The sequence below is a fragment of the Adiantum capillus-veneris genome, chromosome 17 (assembly GCF_014529385.1).
Source record: "Adiantum capillus-veneris isolate H3 chromosome 17, ASM1452938v2, whole genome shotgun sequence".
Taxonomy (NCBI): Eukaryota; Viridiplantae; Streptophyta; class Polypodiopsida; order Polypodiales; family Pteridaceae; genus Adiantum; species Adiantum capillus-veneris.
The window spans coordinates 1,633,453-1,655,892 of NC_140947.1; positions in this window are offsets into that span (position 1 = coordinate 1,633,453).

Here is a 22,440-nt window from a genome sequence, read left to right on the forward strand (position 1 = left end):
GACATCCAAATGATGAGCCCTTTGAGCCGCAAGTGGTATGCTACAAAAAGGTTTGAGCAAACAGGGTAAGTACACACTCAACACTGACGGTAGGTCGAGCACATATAGGTAAAATTGGGTAGATTTTATCTCATTTTCATTTTGTCAGAGTTTGAGAGAGAGAGAGAGAGAGAGAGAGAGAGAGAGAGAGAGAGAGAGAGAGAGAGAGAGAGAGAGAGAGAGAGAGAGAGAGAGAGAGACCTTGGGAAACCTAGAGCTTCGAGCTGACTTTTTGCCTGCTACAAAAATCTGAAGCCTTCTTACTCCACCAGATTTCACATGTATGAACCTTAACCAAGTAAGATCATTTGTGTATGGTCCATACTGCAGAAAAACTGTCACACCAACTGCACAAATCAGATCCATGATGGAAAGTTTGCAAGCTGTCAGTAGGGGATCATATGAAGTCCAAATCAAGAAACATTTCACCAGTGGAATCCCCACAAGGGACATAATCTAATTGTGTGATCACAATTTCCAAAGGGGGCAGAACATGGATCGCGATCCATGTTCCCCCATCTCCAAATTCAAAATTTTTGGGGCAAAGGCATGCTCACAAAAGCGTCTTTACACTCTAATCACAAAATAAAAATGGTGCTCAACATGGATAGTGATCCATCTACCCAACTTGTCAAACATTGGTAAAAAGTAGTCCCACACTTAGATATTTCCTTGGGGATAGTGCCCTGAAAATTTGGGAGAAAATGGACATATGACCAGCCAAATAGCTTGTCAAAATAGAGAATTAGCTTGCAAATGGTCATTTTGACCCATGAAGGGCAAAAATGGTCCAAATTCAAAAATATGATCACCAAAAGTTTTGGAAACGTGCCAGGAACCCTCAAAGCAGAATTACGAGAAAGTGAGAGGACGATAAGTGTATGGGTCAACCATGGAGGTATAAAGTGGATCATTTTGCAAAGATTAGCAGTTTCAAAGTGCAGGTGTTAAAGCCAAGTAATTGATAAAGCTTGTGTCATGAAGAAATTGGTACATGTAGTGTATTCTAAAATAGTGCAAAATATGCTTGTCAACTGGGCCAAACTTGCCAGCATGCTGGGATGGTCAAATGAGCTCCAAATGTTTTAAAATTGGATAGACAATTAGATTTGAGATTGAACTTCAACTTCAAATCATCACATTTACAAAATCTCAAGCAGTACAACCATAGGGAGCTATCAAAGCTGGCACCAAAGTTCCAATATGACAGATGGACCAAATTGGACCATAAATAAAAAAACTAGGTAAATTTAGGAAAAACTTATCCAAATTTGAAAAGATTTCACTAGTGTGCTAGGATACACTATAGGGACATGTTGGCCAAGTTTCATCCCAAAAGGTTGCCAAACATGGATTGCAATCCATATACCTTTTTCACTTTTCCATGCCAAAACCTAACCATCAGGTCCTAATTGCCAAATAAAGCCTAACCCTAAAGTATGAAGTCATTTGGACATCAAAACCCTAGCCAAAGTGCCAAAATTATCTAAGTTTGTGTAAATTTTCCAAGAATTGGTCTAATTCCCAAAGTAGTGGTCCAATTCCAAAGAGTTTTGAATCATAGCATCCCCATGACATACTCAATTAGATGGCAACAAAATTTCCAAAGGTGTTCCAACATGGATCACGATCCATGTATCTTTGAAACACATTTTGACCTGTAACGACACGACCTAGTGCTTATAGTTGTCCTAGATGCACTGGTGAAGTTTGGTCAAATTTGGACTTGTTTTCATCAAGTTATGCTCATTTTTTTATTTTATGGTCAAGTTTGCATTTTTTCAACTTTCTTGACAACTTTTTGACCAATTTCCAATGCTAATCAATTTGTTTTTGGATACCAAAACGCCTCGATGGATACCTCACAAAGAATGGGAAGCACCTTCATATGAAGTCAGAGATATATCTTCAAACAAGAAAGTTCATATATCATATGAAGAGTTGGCAAAGATCCCAGCCAATGTATTCATAGGGAAGTTCCAGGCATCAAATGGAACAAAAGTAAAGACGACAATTTTCCTAAGAGAGCTATGGATGTCACTAGCAAAGAGAAGTGGTTGAGGGATGTAGGTGTCTGCAGATAGACACTATCTTTAGACTCCCCCCATGAGGCACATACTTCCAGAGGCCTTATGAGCTCCATCCAATATAATGGAGAAGCTACTTTGATAGCCAAAGATAGTGCAATGGTCAAAGTGAGGACCACAAATGATTTGATAAATTAAGCACTCCATCTACTACTAGCAAGCAATCACAATTTGTTGCACAAGACAACAACCATCGACAATGACAAAGCATTTGTTAAGCAATAAGGGCATAAATTCACTTACAAAGACTTGACTACTTAGAGATAGAGCTATCATTGACATTGATACCTCAGCACCTCAAAGTCCAGAATCCACCCCGATTCATAAATCCTAACGTGCATATAGTTGTGGTCATGACCATGGGACTAATAGAGTAAAGAGTCCTTGTGACTTAGGAAATTACATCTTGGAAAGTCTAGTCAAAGCCAACCTAAAAGGTAGTGAAAGAAATAAAGCATTTATGAATGCAGGCCCTGTGCTCACAAGAATTGCCTACCAAGCTCTAGGGATAATTGACCAGTTGCCACCAGCAGAATCTTAGTTGGATCTGCTCCATAAAGCAAAGGACACAATTTGTTCTATTGGGAGTTCCTCCACTATACCTACCAAAAGATGGATTGGAGGGACAAAGCCCCCAAGCAAGGACCCCAGACAGTGAAGCTACCGAAATTGATATAGTGCTTAGTGGGGAAGTAAAGCCCAAAAATCAAGATACTCCATCACAATATCAATGTATGTAAGAGGAAGAAGAAGACATCACAGTTCCTTTGGTATGTAAAAGAACCCAAACAATCGAGAAAATTTCCAAAACACAAGTACAAAGATCAATGGAGGAAGCTCAGCTATTGAGATACGAAGTATAATGAGACAGGCAAAATACCTAAGCCCTACCAAACCCTAGACACCCCTAAAACTTGAAACCCCTAAACCATTAACCCTAAATATCTAATCCCTATACCATAAATCCTAAATTGGCTATCATCATGATGTAATCCATCCCTTAATATCAAATATCAACTTGTATAGGCCAACAAACATATGCAAAAATCTACAACATTGTCTGCAAACAGGAATAGAGTGTAGTAGCTTCAACATGAATACTAGCAATGCATTTAAACAATTGTAATAGTATGTATTACCCAAGGACATCAGAGTTTTCTAATACACAAACCATAGTATTGCCTACTCATGCCATTGAATTGGATGTAAATACAAAAATATTTGCATGTTAAGATGATAGTAAGACACATAGGTAAAAATTATAAACAAAATTACCTTGCACAATCACAAATAGTCAGCGCAATATGAATTACCTCGATTGGAGATCGTTTGGCGATGGCTCTTATGAATCCTGAGACCACTTCTTCTGCTAGTCTGGTTTGTTGCTCTAATATCATGTTAAGATATAGAGAAGAAGAGAGCTTGAGATCTTGCAAGCACACATATATCCACATACACACATATATCCACATACACACACACACAAAGAGAGAGAGAGAGAGAGAGAGAGAGAGAGAGAGAGAGAGAGAGATGCAAAATGTTATTCTTCTTCTTCTTCATTGATTCAAGGCAAGAAGTCTACAATGCATAAAAGTAAGAATACAACACAAGGGGAAACTAGTACAACGATCTAGTGTAAGCTGATAGTGAGTGCTCTAGATGGATAAGTGTTCCATCACTCCGATAGGTAGATCATGTTAGTGTAGTCCAATTGTAGTATCATTGGCAAAGATATGTGTATCCACCAAGCTGCATCAATGATGATGATTGTTAGGGATATTGATCCGAAAATAGTACATGATGATCTTAACATGTCAACAAAAAAGCACAAAAAAAGTATGGCAGATGAGTCAAAAAGTAGTAATAAATTTTCACAGGAATCCAAGAGAAGGAAACGTCAATGTTATAAGCTTAGAAAATAGAAACAAAGAAAAGAAATTGAGGAAAAGGGTCAAGAGTTGACCCATGAACAAATTATGTCAACTTTAACAGAGATCAAAGAATCTAAGCCAAAATCAAGCAGATCAATACTTGTGGATAAAATCTATCACTCTATCATTATAGCCTTGGAAGCATTCCAAGTAGGACCAAAGGTGGGTCAAACCATGGAAAGTACTCATAGAGAATAGGATACTTATTACTCTTTTATTTTATTTTACTAGTCCTATACTTGTTTTTTGTGCTGAATGTTGATTAAAACTTATCCTCCTTAAACATACAAATTACAAAAAATGAATGAGTACTACCATAATCAATGAGAAACTAAAATGAATCACCTTGGTGATTTGTAGGTGCTTGAATGATAACATATTGTTGACGTGGCCCAGGGTTGTCGATAGCAGTATGTAGAGTTGTATATATCTATGATCTATACAATGAGCTCTTTTTATAGATATGCTGCATGATTTGAGTTTATCCATTATATTTTAAATTGCATTTTGGAAAGAAAATTTGAATTCAAATAAACCAATGTTTTGCATGTTTCATGAATTCAAAAGATGCGACCCTTTGATTCCTTTCATAACATTAAAGGTTTGACTCCGTTACATTGCCAAATAAAGAGGTCCTCTTAGACCCCACTCTCTTCCTAATGTCCCCTATGGCAACATGAACCCTTGTAGTTTCTCTTCGTGTCCGCATTCCTCTTCCATGATTTCTTCCCCCACAGTTAATCGGTTGTCCCATTCCTTGAAATTGTGTATTTATAGCTAAATCTGTCCTAGGACAAGTGTTCCTAAAATGTCTTGGCTCATTGCCTTCAAAGCATCAGAGATCAGAATTAAGAGTTTCAATTTCTTGAGCTACAACTATAGGTTGAGTGCCTTAAAATGCTTAGTTAGTGGGTCTTTGAATCTAATCCAAGGATTCGAGCACCATTTCTTGTACTCCCATTTTCCCCCTTTGAGAGTTAGCCACTTCTTTAGCTAAAGGTTTGGCTCTTAGGAGGGCATCTTGCAAGTTGGCTGGGTTCATTTCTTCAAGGTGAGAGTTTATAAGAGCATTTAGACCTTGACAAAAATATTCTACTTGTTTCTTTACAAACATTTGAGTAGCATAGCATCTAAGGGTTACATATTTTGAGTAGTAATCCTCTAAAGTGAGATGATACTGGCATAGATTGAAGAACTCATTCATCTTAAGGGACTCGTTGAGTAGGTGGGAGATAGAATTCCTTTACAAAACACAAAGTGTCTTCTGAGTTTTGGTTGCCTTGTGTCACACCATTGTCCCTATAGTGTTGCGTCCACCAAAGCTTAGCATCAACAATAAGATAGAACACACCATTGTCCCTATCGTGCTGCATCCACCAAAGATTAGCATCAACAATAAGACAGAACATACCTAATATAGATTTATTCTCAATGGAAGTACCAACAACAATAATAAAGTAATCATCCATTTCTTTTAGCCATATTGTGGCTTCACATTCAATTTGAGTTCCTTCCCCTTTGAAAGTGGGTGGTCGAGCGTTTTTAAGAAGAAGTTTCTTCTCTTGAAAAGATGTATAGATTGCATCCTATATAACACGGACTAACTTATCCTTATATACTTTGCCAATATTTCAACTTACTTAAGATAAAATTTCAAACAACATTGCAAACACGAGAGTACAATGAACTAATTTTTTTCATATGTAGAATTCTTTTACATGAGTTTGCGTTAGTTTTTGTAGTAATAGTAAAACAAGTAGAATTCAATGACTTCTAGCTCTTTAGCCCAAGGAAGCTTTTTAAAGTTATTAGTTATGCATCCTAGCCAATTGTCTTTAATGCATTAGATGCCACCAAATGGTATCCAATCAATCTTCCATCCTCTTTCAATCCTCAAACTAGGTCATATAAACTTGTAAAGAATCTTCATCACCATCTTTTGAAAAACACATTTTTGCTATCAACAAGTAGCCTCATACATGATGGAGTCATACAAATATCTCCTTGCATTAGAAAAATCCAACCGTAAGCCTATGTAGCATAGAAAAATAGTATTCCTAAGCCAACTAAATATCAAACATATTGTCCTTGCTACAAGAGAACATTCCATTCTTGTAAGCTTACTAAAGCATGCTCTAAGACCAATATGAGATCCTCGTCCAACTAATATGAAGTACGCGCTACCTTTCTTCAATCTTCTTTTCATAAACTGAGAGAGAACCGGCCTAGGCCCGCTGGACATTGCCCTTGTTACACTTGTAGCTTTAGGCATGAACTATTAGTCATTAGGAAGAAAATGGGGTCTAGGAGGGCCCCTTTATCTAGTAGTTAAAGGGAGTCAAAACTTTAGTATTAAGACAACAATCAAAGGAGAGATTTTAAACTCGGATAGGAAAAATGTCTAGATTATTTGAATTCAACTTTTCCTCCTAAAATGAAATCTAACATCTAGTGGGTATAGCACCAGCTTGGCTGACAAAAAGTAAAAACAAAATTGGAAGGCTACCCAAATTATCGGGTCTGTCCATCCATAGAATGTTGTCATTGTGGCTTCATTCTCCCACTTTCCACACTATATTCACACCACTTTACTTTTATTTATAGATTAATATCACAATGTGAAAAACATTCAAGTTCTTTATTAGTTTATACCACATACTCATTCCAACAGCCTTTCAAATAGTATTGAAAGAATTCTTTTATAAACAAATGAGTTAGATCAATTTTCTCTAGACACTCTTGGAAAAGGTTTCTCTTAGATATTCTACTTGCATAATTAGGAAAAAAAGTTATATACATGATTAAAAAACCCTTTCCATTCTTGAGTGTCCTATATCACTCAACAAGTAACTCACCAAGCCAACCTAGGTGTACTTTCATCATAGATATTGTCTCATGCAACAACAAAAACAGAAGTTTAAATTATTCCATTGGGCCAAGAGGTCTAAAAATTGCCACAGACGACAAGTATGGAAGACGATATGCAACAATCGATAAAAAAGAGTTGGAAGGATATACGTACTTTGGGGGACTACTTCACCAGTATTATGTCACTCCAAGCCCACTAAGACTAGCATCTACAACTGTCGTGCAAGAACCGGTGACCACAGGTGGAGGGAGGACTCATGTAGCTGATTCTTTCAGTCGACCTCATTATTCGATGCCAAGCCCCATGGGAACGTTACATTCCAGAGAATCAATGGCTACGAATTGAGATAGTGCGGTTCCTATCTCTACACATACGGCAGTAGGTCCGACATTTGCAGCCACCCCATCACATTTGCCTCCTAGTAGTAGATTTGGGGCAGGGGATCCAACAAGAGCAACCCACGATCTCCATGATGCTCGAGAACGATTAAGTCAAGACACGAGAGCAATGAGATTGATCGCAGACCATAGACGGATTAGGCCATCCCAAGTAGCGAAGTGCATGCCGAAGAAGTATAGCGGATCGGGGGATCCATATGCCCATGTATCGCTCTTCAAGCAAGTCTTAAGAGCAGAACAGATCATTGATTTCCATACTCAATACGAGGGATTCGGACTGACCTTGGAAGGGACAGCCTTAACATGGTTTTAACCTTTAAACCCTGAAACTTGTCCGAATATTGAACATGTATTGCGGGAGTTCGCGGAAGAATTCTCAAAACGGGGTATAAAGCATAATACTGTATCGCAGATATATGCTTTTAAACAAAGGGAGAATGAGAAAGTGAAGGAAGCAACCTTGAGATTCAAGCAATACATTGAGAGGTACCCAAGGAGGGAATTACCGTAGGATGAGAGATTGTCTGTCCTCTTCATTGAAGGACTTAGGAATGAAACCTTGAAAAAGGACCTTCACTTGAAGGCCTGTAGCACATTTCAACAGGTTACAAGGGAAGCATTATATCTTGTCGATAACTCCAAAGAATATGGGGAAGTGTCAGAGGATACTGATTCAATAACCAGTGGCTCTTCATTAATTAAAAGCGAACCCTCTACCAAGAAAGATGCTCAGGCATCCTTGATGCCGATAGTAGCTGACCAAATGATAGAGGAGGTAACGAAGAGAATGCAGCAACATATGAGATTAAATCCGGTGATGAGACAGTCTCAGACGAGGAAGTGTGACATATGTGGGGGGGATCACCCGGCGCCGTGATGCACATAACAGCCGAAAGCACCAGTTGCGAATGGACGAGTACTGAAATGGTGCGCCATAGAGAAAAAATGGACAAATCATGGCACGGAAGAGTGTTTTTATAAAAAAAACTATGTGAGGGAAAAACCGTATGGACCTCCAGCAGGACCACCCCAGCCACCTCATCCAAGATATCAAGTTGGACCAAACATGAATCTGGTAGCAGGAGCAGACAGACCTCAACCTGTGTTGGGTCAACAACCTCCATTACCACAGGAAAATAGATCCATGATTAGGTATGCTCAACCTTGTGAAGCATCACCAGGAACAAATAGTACACTTCCAGTTTCTTATTATGAGGAACCGAATGAGCCTTACGCAACAGAACCTGAATCACAAATTTACGCAGACGAAGCCTATCAACCGTGGGAAAATAGCGAGGGTATGGCACCACCAACGTATGTAGCACAACCTTCGAGAGATCAATATTTGGTAGACGAAAGAACACTAATATTCATTGCGAACCAGAATTACAAACCAAGAGGGTATCCTAATAGGGCAAGACAACCTATGGGACCACCTCCTCAAAATCAACCACCAATTGGATAGTGCTGTAACTATGGAAGTACAGATCATTGGGAGCGTAACTGCCCTTTCAAAGACAAAAGAGTGAAAAATTTTGGGTTTTGTGACGGATGTGGTGTGAATCACATATTGCCAGATTGCCCAAACAATCCGGACAACAAGGGAAAAGCAACTATGAATATTGTAGGGGTGTTACCAAGTGCAAGCAGCGGATCAGAAACCGATCCCATGATCCAAATCAATGCAATGACCAGAGCCCAAGCCAATGACTTAGAGAAAAACAAGCCCTTGGAGGAAAAAGTCGAGTTGCCGATACCCACAGAAAATGAGAGTTTATCCGTGAGAACCCAGCGAAAATCCTAGAAGGCGAAACGAGACAGGATGAAAACAAGAAGGTTGCAAACCCAAATTGCCATGCAAAACGAATTACATGAAACGAAGGAGCAACTGAAACAAGAGAGAGAGAGAGTAAAACTGTTGAGGGTAACAACAAGCCGAGGAAAGAGTCCTCAGGGGGATCAGTCTTGGTTGAGAAAGTGCTAGAGCCTTTAGATGCTCTATTACAAGCGTACGAAGCAAGGCTAAAAACAAACCAACCCTTAGAATAGAGATGGTTAACTTATCCTCAACCAGAAGCGGAAACGAAGCGTTTGGAAAATGTGTAAACACCTCATTGAAACAGCCCAGGCATTGATGGAACCTAAGGTGGTTAGAACCCCAGAACAAGAAGTGTTGATTCACAAAGAGCGAAAAAAACTAAAAATCGATGAACCAAAACAAGTAAACGGACCCACGCCTGAAACGATATTGTCACTAGATCATTGAGTGGTGCCAAACACCACTGATGACGCTAAGTCAATGACGATAATGCCAATTCCAGAAGTTGAAGAACAATGGCCACAACACTTATGGGAAACCATTAGAAACAGAAATAACGGAAGCGCGAATTACAGTCTCCTCCAATTCCTGAGATTAATTTGGATAATGGATTTTATCCAGCCGATATACAATTGCTGTATGGGGATGCGGGAACGGAGGTTTCGATGGAAAGCAAAGCTCAAAACCCTGTCTTCATTTATAGGTGAATACGAGGAACAATCGAAGATAAGGTTAGTTCCATCCCAGATGAGAACTATTCCACATATGGTTGACTCAAAAAGTCTTCAAGAGATGTTGTCGACGCCTATAACATGCACAATCACGCTGTCCGAACTCTTGAGAGTCAGACCACACTTATGGGAAGATATGGAGAAACATTTGGAGCACAAAGGAGTAAAGATTCCTCTTCAGACAAACCCTACGGGAGAAGAAAACAAACGGGAAGGTCAACCCAAAGCCCAACCAGTGCCCATAAACAAGGTCGGAGAACACTGTGAAGGCGAGGAGGGAAATACAACCTTACCTGTTGAATATCAGGATATAAATATGATAGCTATCCTAGATAGTGGAGAGGGAGTGGCGATTGCCTCAAAGCAAATCTGGAGAAATGGGGCCGTCTAGCTCTCAGAAAAATGAGAATGAAACTGCAACTCGCAGATGGGTATGTAGAGAGACCATTGGGAATCTTGGACCAAATAGTTGTAACTTCGTGTGGAATTAACTATGAGCACACCTTTGTTGTGGTGGATTTTGGGAAAACGAACAACTTCGACATTATTTTGGGACGACCTTTTATGCGTCAACTCAAAATGATACAAGATTGGGGGTACGACCAAATCTACCTAAGGCACGAAGAGCTAATAACAAAAATCAACATGAAGGATCACAGCTATAGAGACATTGCAAAAACACCAGTGCAATTCAACCACTGTAAATGAAAAAGAAATACCTTCATGGATGCAAATGAAAGCGCATGTCTGGACGTGTGGAGCATCTAATTGTGGAGACATAATCAAAGAGGAATGCGTTTTGGAAAGATCCGTAGAAGACAAGGCTTATCTCCCAGAACCTTTCCCTGAACATTTATTTGAGCCATTCGGGTGGACTCAAATATTGTCAACCTTGGACGTATGTGTTAACGAATGCACGCCTACAAAATTTTGTGACGAAGAAGGATACGACCTAGTAACGTTGCAAATAGCTAGCGTCATCCTTGAGTCAGGATCGGAGAGCGAGGAACAAGAAGAACCACCACGTGAGACCGAGTGTAAAATAATAATTGATGAGATATCTGTAGTGAACGATAGGAATCGAATCGAGGAATTCACGGATTCTCTAAACGGTGACCTTCCATCACTGGATGATGAAATTCAAATGATAGAGGCTGATGATGAAAGATCAAGTGGATCAGAGACGAATAGTAAATACAGGTCGAGACAAGACAGGTTTTACAAGTTTCCTAACCAAAAACCTAATCGACAAGAACGGTATAAGTCCAAGAGAACAAGAAAATCAAGGGCGAATAAGCATAATCCGATGCCTCTTGTCAATGACAAAACGGGATATCTAAAGCTTGTCAAAGCTGATGATTGTGTCAAAGACGAGGTCACTGACCGGTTTATCAAAACTAAACCATGGAAAAACAACAAGAAAAACACACACGAAAAGTGAACGACTAAGTCCCATAAAGGGGGGAAAACAGGGTCTGGAATGACCAAAACAGAGAGGAAAACGGAGTACAATAAGCTCAAGCGAACCCTCAGAGACATATGGACGACTGACTTTGAAACAAATGAGGATACGAGTTCTGACAAGATGGATGCACCGTCCCATTATAAGAAGTATACCATACAAGATAGGAAAATCATAGTGAACAACCAATGAGGGAATTGAAGGAACCGGGTACATTGTACAAAGGTCCTGAAAAAGCCAAACGAATAGATCTAGCGGAGCCAGGAGAAGATCCAAAACCTGCATATATTGCCACGGATCTTACTGAAGAAGAGGAAAAACTTTTGGTAGCTACTCTTAAACAGTATAGAGATGTGTTTTCATGGTCATACAAAGATCTTAAGGGGGTGGATCCAAGTATCTGTCAACACACAATACCCCTTAAGAATGACGCCAAACCCGGCAGACAACGTCCCTATACTTACAATGAAACGTTTGCAAAAAAGATCAAGGAGGAGATAGATAAACTTAAAGAGGCAGAGTTTATTTACGAAATTGAGCACACGGATTGGGTTTCACCGATTGTGGTGGTCCCGAAGAAAAATGGAAAGTTAAGAATGTGCGTCAATCTCAAGAAAGTAAACGCTGCTACAATTCGAGACAACTATCCCCTACTCATTACTGATCATGTAATAGAAAGGGTGGCAGGAAAAGAGGCTTATAGTTTCTTAGATGGCTTTTTGGGTTACAACCAACTTGCAATAAAGCCAAAGGATCAGCACAAAACGGCTTTCACAACTGAATGGGGTATTTTTGCATTCCGGGTAATGGCTTTTGGCTTAACAAATGCACCAGCCACATTTCAGAGGCTGATGAGTCATGCTTTTAAAGAATATCTAAGACAGTTCTTAGAAATTTACATGGATGACTTGTGCGTTCACTCTCTTGTAAGATTGGAGCACATAGAGCACTTAACCAAGGTGTTCGAAAAATGCAGACTGTATCGGATTTGCCTGAATCCAGAGAAATGTGTCTTCATGGTAAGACAGGGCAAAATATTGGGACATATAGTGTCCAAAAACAGTATTTCGACAGACATGGAGAAGATCAGTGTCATTGTTGATCTACCACGACCAGTAAAGGTACAGGATGTATAGGCATTTATGGGCCATTGTGGATATTATCGCAGATTTATCTACTCATACGCTATAATTGCAAAACCACTTTACGCGCTAATAACTAAATTTGAGTGGACGGATGAGTGCGAGAAAGCTTTTCAAACTTTGAAGCAAAGGTTAATTTTCGCTCCAATTTTGAAGGCTCCGGATTGGGAAAAGATATTTCACATCCACGTAGATGCATCAACGTATGCAATAGGATGCATACTTGCACAACCTGGAGAGAACAAGATGGATTTTCCAATAAGTTACTCCAGTAGACAACTGAACAATGCAGAGAAGAATTACACAAAAACTGAGAGGGAGGGTTTGAGTATGGTCTATGCGGTGAAAAAGTTTAGACACTACTTACTTTCCAATAAATTTGTATTCTTCGTTGATCACCAAGCACTGTTGTACTTAGTAAACAAACCTTGCAGTACGGGAACGATTGTTCGATGGTTCATCATACTGCTTGAGTTTGACTTCACGGTAGTAGTCAAAAAAGGAACTACACACCAAAGAGCGGATCATTTATCTAGAATGATGCATGGAGAAAACCCAGTAGGGGTTGATGATGATTTGTCAGATGCATATCTTTTCAACATAGAAATGGTTCCAAGATGGACCAAGGATGTAATTCCTTTGCTGACTATCGGGTCATTGAATGTGACAAGACAACCATCTACCATTGCAGCATCCAGATCATTGGTAATGTTGGCAGGCTGGTTATACAAACAGGGATCGGATCAAATCCTTAGGCTTTGTGTTGAATCGAGTGAACGGGAATTGTACCTAAACCAAGCTCATGTACAAACAACGGGGATTCACAATGGGCATGCACAGATGTATCAAAGATTGATGAGAATGGGTGTGTATTAGCCGAAAATGCAACATAGTGTTCATATGCATATCAAATCATGCGTTAGATGCACGCTTCAAAAGCCAATAGAGCACACAACTCTATTCAGATTATCTGTAGCACCCCGATGGTGTAACTACATTGTTGAATACCTCACCACTAGGATACTGCCTGAAGGGATGAGTAGATCATGTATCAAAACGATCACGAAAGAGGCAGAAAACTATGTACTGATTGAGGACAATCTTTACAAGAGGGGAAAAGACAATCAATTGAGAATGTGCGCGACTGAAGAGGAGTATATTCCTATCTTAGAGCAAGCACACGGCGGACAAGCTGGTGGACATTTCTCAGATGATAAAACGGCCAAAGTAATTCTTATTGCAGGCATATGGTGGCCTATACTATTCATGGACGCTGAGGAGTTTGTGAAACGATGTGACGATTGCCAGAAAACAAAAACTCCAAGAGCACGAGATGATATGTCCTTGAGGCCAATGATGGGGGCAAGAGCGTTTGCTAAATGGGGAATAGATTTTGTAGGACCAATAGCGCCTCCGGGATATAAACACACTCTCAATACATTATTGTGGCAACAGATTTTCTAAAAAAATGGGTGGAAGCGAAAGCAACAACCAGAAATGATGCAAAAACGACAACACGTTTTTGTATGAGAACATTTTCACTAGATATGGCTTACCAATAGAGTTAGTGAGCGATAGAGGAACTCACTTCATCAATGAATTGATCGAATTCCTATTGGATGAATTCATGGTAATTCACAGGAAGTCCGCTCCCTATCACCCACAAGTGAACGGCCAAGCAGAAAGTACGAATAAGATTTTGGTGACAATTCTCACCAAAATTGTTGGCGAATTGAGAGCCGACTGGGATCAAAAGCTGCATTCAGCTTTATAGGCATATAGAGTAGCTTACAAAACATCAATCGGAACGACTCTGTTCAACATGGTTTATAGAATTCAAGCGATTTTTCCACTTGAATTTCTTATCCCCACGCTTTGGGTCGCTAAACAATTAGAATGGACAGGCCATGAATTATCCAATCAGGTAGATGTCCTGAAAAAACTGGATGAAACTAGATTGAGAGTCGTTGCATCAATCTACGCGCAAAATCGAAACATGAAATCATTCTTTGATCAACATGTTATCAACAAGGAATTTGCCTACTGGGGATTACGTCTTAATGTATACCCTGAAACAACATTCCCGAAAACTCAAAAAGCGACGCAATGGACCCTATGTGATTCATGACATATCATCTAGCGGTGCCATTAAACTTGCGACATTAGAGGGAGAGGAAATGCCTAACTGGATTAGTGGTTGTAGACTAAAGAAATATAACCTACCACTAACCTCAAAGATGCTTGCCAAAATACACGCTGTGAAGGAGCGCAAGAACAAAGCAAAGGAGACAAAAGCTCAAGCGCAGGAGGAGGCCAAAGTCAGGATTTTAAACGAAAACAAAACTTACAACAACAAAGACTTCCTCAACCAACAGATACGGCTCAAATTCCTTTTTCTATAATTCAAACTAATGAGCAATGGGAAACAGGAATCGATGTTCGCATCAATGTCAGACTTTCGCATGGCAGATATCAACGAGCATTGATTGACACAGGAGCAAGAGTCGATGTGGTCAACTTCTCCACTTACAGAAGGCTTACAGATGAACCCCTAGTGCAATCCACACGTGATCTACAAGCCGCAAACGGTGCAACAATGCCAACATTGGGGATAGTAAACTTACCAATCAATATTGATGGAAATAGTTGTCCTCATCAATTTTTCGTAAATGAAAGACGGAGAAATCAGAGAATCACGATGCTTGGGAGTTCCATGGATGAGAACGTACAATGCAGTCACTGAATGGTGAGAACATGCGTTAATGTACACACACGACTCTAACACGTGCATGACTCTATTCGCCAAAACAAACCACTCGTGGCCGAGTATCCCCATCGACAAAAAGCAACCGACTCAACAACCAAAAACACCACAAAAGGTTATTCGGAGAGTATGGATAAAGAAAAGATTGATTCCCAACAAACCGAGCAAGATATGGCTATCTAAAGACAAACTCCAGACGGAAGCAGCACCATCTCAAAGACCTTCAGGAGTTACTCCAGAGTGGAAATGGAAACCAACACTGGAGAAAACTAAAGATCTCGAAAAGAAACCCAAAACTCAAAACAAGAAGCCTGAACCTCCAAAATGGCACTGGAAACCAGTGAAAACTAAAGTCAAATCTCTAAACATGCAACAAACCACATACAAATGGGTTCCAAAAATAGTTGCCATCACAACACCCACAATCAGGGAAAGAGCAATTCGACTGTAAGCTCTTCTGTTCCATACATAGCTACCCTCGCCATCAAAAGCCACTGAAAACTACATTCAGTCCCCGCATCTTGCACAACACCTTGTTACCCAACTCATTGTCTCAAACATCAGAATAGGGCCACATTACACGGCCATGCATAGACACAGATTCCAAAACCCATGCACATGCACCCAACCTTCGTCCGGGACGACTCAGACAAGGAAGGGGGGAGTAATTGATGAATCTAGTAGTCAGGGCCATTAAGGGGTCCAACATGTATATATGTACATAATGTGTGTGTTTTTTCATTATTTAGAGTTCAATTTCGAACATATTCGATCAAAAACTGGCATTTTTAGCGTTTTTGTATCATCCAACCAGCATAATAATGAGCTGTAAGGACAAAATCCGGAGCATTGGGATGCTTCTAGAGAAAATATATTCTTAGGGGTGAGTATAATAATTTTGGCTAATTTTTGCCAGTTAATAAGTATTTTCAATTTATTTTGTTTGATTTTCGTTAATAAAACATCAAAAATAAAAAAATATCGCTCACAAGTGTCAGAATCAAGTTCTGAAAGCAAACGCCGAAGTATCATGATAAGGTTATCAAGCATGGAAGATATGAAGCTAATCTGAAGATGTCGAATTTCAGCCTTAATGATCATGACTACATTTCGCCAAAATCGCATCAAATGGTCATACGACGCCGGAATGACAAGCGGTTCGACCCACAGATGGTATGCAAATTATATCGGGATCAAAGGTGAGGAAAATCATCCCTATGTCACGAAAATATCGGGAAGATATAGGCCAGGTAGGCCAAATTCTAGCTCATTGTTCATTTTCACATTTTGAGAGAGAAGAAGAGAGCTTCTTGACCTAGAGTGAGCTGCCACATTTCTACCCCGTACGGACGGACGGAGCCAGCATTTCATACCAGATTTCACATGTATGTTCCTTATCAAGTAAAGATCAAGTCTATTACGCATGCAAGCGCGAATCGTTGCACAAACGGGCGAAGGGATCAAATCAAAGTCGGATCGGGTCAAATAGGTCAAGGGCCCTTAGAGGCATCCAAAAAAAACTTTTTCCAAGCGCACAGAACACATCAATGTGCTCCCCACAAGGTCAGGAACAAAGCCATATGATCAAATCACAGTTTGGTGGTGGTACATCGATCGCAATCAATGTACCTCACTGACAAAATTTGGGACAGAATATGCAAAAAACCTCCCCTCAGCCTCGCCTACAATCTGCTGGTGTCAAAATTAATTTTGGCCTCTGTGGTACGATCGCGATCGGTGCCCCCAGATGCAGGTTTTGCAACTTTTGATTTGGCCCAGGCTTGGAACTCAATTAAAAGTACACTCTCTTGAATTTTCAAGGAAAATGCACAAATTTTGCTCATGGAATGGGCCTAATTTGTCAAACACAACCGAAAAGGGAAAATTTGGCCTACAACTATCAAAATCCGGTTAAAAATAATGATGGATAGTTTGAAAGGCACACCTGTTCGACTAAGAGTCAGAACAGTTGTAGAAAACCTCGAAGGGATCTCAGAATCTCCTACACATATAGATATAGTCATTTCAGTCTCGAATGATCACACTTGGATAGAATTGGAGCCGAACCAATGCCAGAGACCAAAAGGTGACTTAGGGATGCTCAAGTATGGATATCCAAGGAATGCCTGAAAAATGCACAAAATTGGAAAAACCTCTTAAGACAGGGTATAAAGTGCCTGATCAAGTCAAAATCAGACAATGGAGTAGGCTGATGGTAGCAACACCTCATGGAAGCAGTGGGAGCTCTAAAACTAACTTCAACTAACTCCAGGATCCAACCAAATTTCATCAAGAAAACCCAATATGGTTAGACTTAGTAAAATAAGGTCAAACAGTGGAAAATTGCTCTAATTTGTTCATTTTAAGTCCAAACTTGGAAATAAATCATCAGTGGGCTAGGCAGGCATAGGGGTCCATGACAACCTAGTTTTCACCAAAAAAAGCTCAGGTACTACGATCGCGATCGGTGTACCTCAGCATCAGATTTTAACCAAAACCTTACAGATCCCTTGTGTACATCTTGTTCAAGTCACCAACCAAGTTTCAAGCCATTTGGACATCCAAACTCATAAAAAGACAAAGTCTAGTCCAAAACTCCCTTGTAACCCAAAATTGGGACCTGTAAACTCAAAAGTGGTTCAAATGAAACACAGAGTGGACCAAAATGACCCTCCAACTATCAGCAACCCACTCATGTGATCAAATCTAATTTTGGCCTCTGTACTACGATCGGGATCGGTGTACCTCAGGTCCAGAATTGGCTCATATTTTAATGAGTCATAGCTCTAGTCTTCCTAGTCCCACTGGTGAAATATGGACAAGAATGGATGAAATTTGTTCAAGTTATGATCAATTTTAACTTTTGAACTGTTTTTTACTAAAAATCTAAATGCAATTGATTGCGAAGGGAAAATCCTGGCAGCTTGTGGTTCTCTTGACACAAAATGCCTCGCCAAAAGAAAGAAAGGCAGTGGACAGCAGCACCATATGAAGTGGAGGAGCTCGCTACAAATGAAAAGGCTCACATCTCGGATGAAATACTAGCTCAGATCCCTGCCCACATATCCATCTTGAAGTTTAAGGATGTTGATGGTGACATGGTAAAGACAACTATCATGCCACGAGAGATATGGAACCTCCACCAAAGGCCGGAGGTAATAGAGGCAGTGCGAGCTGTGCACTTGGAGAAATTTTTCATATTACAGCCATGGGGAACAGAGTAACGGACCATAGAGCCATGGGGAACATGAGGGCCCACGAGCTCATGAGCTCGATATAATATGATGGGCAGGCAATGCTCACGAACAAAGATGGATCGAAGGTGAAAGTAAAAATCACGAAAGAAATCATCAATGAAGCTTTGCATTTCCTCCCAAGGCAACACGATTTGCTGGCGAAGACAAAGTCACTGGATAATGAGAATGCATTCATCAAAGCAAAAGGAAACAAATACAAATACAGTGACATGATCTACGGAGAGCTGGAATTGCCGATGAGATTGATCTCTCAGCATTTCAGAGTACAAAAACCTCCTCGCTACACCGAGCCAATCCTGCACATTGCCGTGGTCATAGTGACAGCCGAAAATAGAACCATTTGCTACGACTACGGTTCTTACATTTTGGAAAACTTAATCGAAGCAAATTTGAAAAGCTCGACAAAAAACAAAAGCTACATGAACGCAGGGCCGATGCTAACCAGAATAGCATACCAAGCTTTGGGAATGATTGAAGATCTTCCAGCTGTCTGCCAGTTCTCAAACGGCCCTAATTCAGAAAGCAAAGCTGGTTGCTCTGGCGCGACATCATCACGCTCAACAAAGGCCTCCAACAAAAGCTAGAGTGATGAAGAAAAAACGGAGACTGATGAAGAAGGAAAATCTCAAGAATCGAAAGACAAAGGGCCATCAGGTTTGAAGAAAGTGAGGAGGAAGACTCCACAAAGCCGCTCGAGAGAAAAAGAAGGGAGAGAAGTGCAGTACCACAGTCGGACCTTCAGAAAGCATATGCAGAAGCCCAACAAACAGTCAAGGAAAGGAGAACCAAGTTACGGGCTGACAGACAGGCAAGAGCAGCTGCAACACAACAAACACAAAAAAGAAGATTCGATAAGGAAAGGCAAGAAAGAATAGAAAATGCAGCTCGCATATGGGCTGAGAAGCAAAGGTTAGAAGCAGAGCAAAAGGCTGTAGAAGTGGACATTTCTTTGCAGTCCACTGAAGGAACGAAGGAGAAAGATGCAGCTGATGAAACAAACCAAGCAGAGCAGCTAAAGAAGATCCAAAGAGAGAGGAATGTGGAAGCGGGACGGGCGGCGGATCTGACCCGCCAAAGAATCATCAAGATTTTAAAGAAAAGAAAAGCAGACGCATCTGCTTCGCAACGAGGGAAAGACACTTCCAAAAAGATGCATGTACGAGAAGAAGCAAGCCCACCTCCTCCCTCGCCTAAAACATCGCCTCCTCCCTCGCCCAAATCACCACCTCCTCCCCTTTCTCCATCAAACAAAAAACAGCCACCTCCTCCTCCTTCAACATCACAAAAGGAGTTTATACCTCCTACAAAAGCAATCGGATATCACGAAGCCTACCAAGCAATTGCTGATTTTGATTACAAGCAAATTTTAAAGGAATTAGAAAGACAGTTCCAGTGCCAGCATGTGGTGCTGAGTGAAAAGGAAAGGCAGGTACAGGAGGCCCAACAAAAGCAAGCATCTGGGCAAGAGGAGTTAGAGAGCCTGAGAGCGCGACTAGAACTCACAATGGAGGAAAGAGACCTTGAGCAACAGCAGGCTCAGTCTCTGATCAAAGATTTGGTGGACGTCAGGACAGATTTGACCACCAAAGAAAAGGAATGCCAAGAGTTGATGGCAAGAGTACAGAAAGCAACGGAGCAGCTTGCCTACGAGAGCGCAAGATTTCAGAGACTTAATAGTTCATACAACACTGTCAAAAGCACTATGACAACCTTGATGGCGAATCAGGAACCTGCTAGAGCATTGGTCTCCACATCTGACAATGCCACAACAGTGAACACTATAGCGGCACTGAAATCGGAGCTAGAGCAAGAAAAGCTTCAAAGACAGCTGCTCGTATCAAGAATGGTGGCCCAGACAGCGACAAATGAACGAAAGCTAAAAGAACTGGAGCAGCAACTAGCTCAAGCAAGCGCCGAATTACAGACTCAGAAGCAGATCGGTGACACACTGCTAAAGGAAAAAGAAGATCTGATTTTTCAACAACAAATCAGAGCAGACAAAGCCCAGAGTCAACCGCAACTGCTGCTCGGACAACAAGTGCCTGATTTGCTTGAAACATCACACCAAGGGCAACAGGAGCATGAATTTGAAGGGCCAGATCTAGATATTAGAGATGAGCTCAATGAGAGCATTAAGGACATGCTAGAGGGGCCAGCAAAGGAGTACATGCTCTATGAAAAGAAGATAATGGAGTCAGCGGCCCTGGCCTACTTACAGCCAGAAGAGCAGGTGGAAGGGTTTGGCCATGAGTACCTCCCACTTCCTCTGCTATGCCATGAAGCAATTCTGTGGAAAGAAAAGATGCGTCCAACCCTGCCACGAAACAAAGAAGGGGATTACGAAGGCATTGCACTAAGAGCGGAAGAAGCCCAGATGCTTGTCGAAGACCACCCAAAGTGGAGGCAAAAGTGGTTGGACAAATGGCCACAGGATCTAACTAACTACCACAACGCTCCTCAGCATATACAAATAGATCCTAATTTCTGCCCAGTCCCTAGAAGACGCGCTCGAGGCCGCAAAAACTGAATTACCCGATATTGACAGCCCAGCAGCCCCCTACAGTAGCCTACATGATCAACACACTGAATTCGATAGTCACATTGCTGCGGGATGTCCCCGACGTGGCATGTCAAATGCTAGTAAAGATCACCCGAATGATCATCACCTGCATCCAGGTGTTTAAAGACACTGAAGGCTAATTGCATTGTGTTCAACATGTATATATGTATATGTTAAATTCAGATTTGTTCATTGCATTGTGTTCCTCTTACCTTGCTCTTCCATTCAAGTGTAATCATTGAAGATTCGGTGTAGGTTTTCAACTACGAGTTTAAGGCCTTAAATCGCTATTTTGAGTGTCTATATGCGCGTTTTATGTTGTTTTGACCCTAGGAGGGGCTTTAGGGACCATAAAACGACCCATTAGGATCACCTGTTCGCTGTTTTTGCTGACTTTGGGACGAACGATCGCGATCTTTGTACCTCTCCAGAATGCTGTGACAGTGATAGGATATGTTCTTGATAATCCCTTGTAGCTTCCCTTCAAGTTTTGTGCGATTCCGATATGATTTGCATGGTAAACGGGCGTGATGACTGTAGAGCTGTGTAGAAGGACATAGGCAGATTACTTGGCGGTAATGCGTTTGATTTGCTTGTAGAGTTAGTAGTTGCATCTCTTCGAGTTCACTTCATTAGGATTGACACCCTAGTGAGTTTCCATGCCTCATCCGAGTCGCTTCCCTTGTATTGATAAATATGTTGATGCTTGAGAGCTATGCTATGGACGTCCGTCGCGGCGACCCGCAAACACTTGGTCTTTTCGCATACCACACATTTTGAAACATACTCTTGTATGTCCACCTTCATGGTAGTCCAATAAAAGTACGTCTCTACTCCTCGAAGAGTAGGTTGAATTCCTCTATGCCCCGCATAGGGAGGAGCATGGGATTCATACATGACTTTATCATGAAGAGAGTGGGTAACACATAGCCTATTGCCATGGAGAAGATAACCATTCTGCAAGGTGAATGGTTCCTCTTTCTTTCCGAAAGCAAGGCCTGACATTATGTTTTTAAAGTCAGGGTCGGTAGCATACTTATTTATCATAGAAGATAGATCATTGTGAGTTGCTATTGACACAACATTAACTTTTGGTCGTCATGAAAGTGCATCAAGCACTTGATTGTGCTTACCAGAAATGTGAGCAATGTGGAAATTAAATTGTGAAAGAAAATTTGCCCACCTCATTTGTTTGTCGGGAAGCTTTGTTTGCATCATGAAGTACTTGAGACTTTGATGGTCTGTTCGTAAAATGAATGGAGTCCCCAATAGATAGTGCTTCCATGTGTCTAGGGCATGTAGAGCAGCTCACAGCTCTTTCTCATAAATGCCTAAGACCCGTTCATCTGTGTTGAGCCTTCGGATCTCATATGCTGGCATG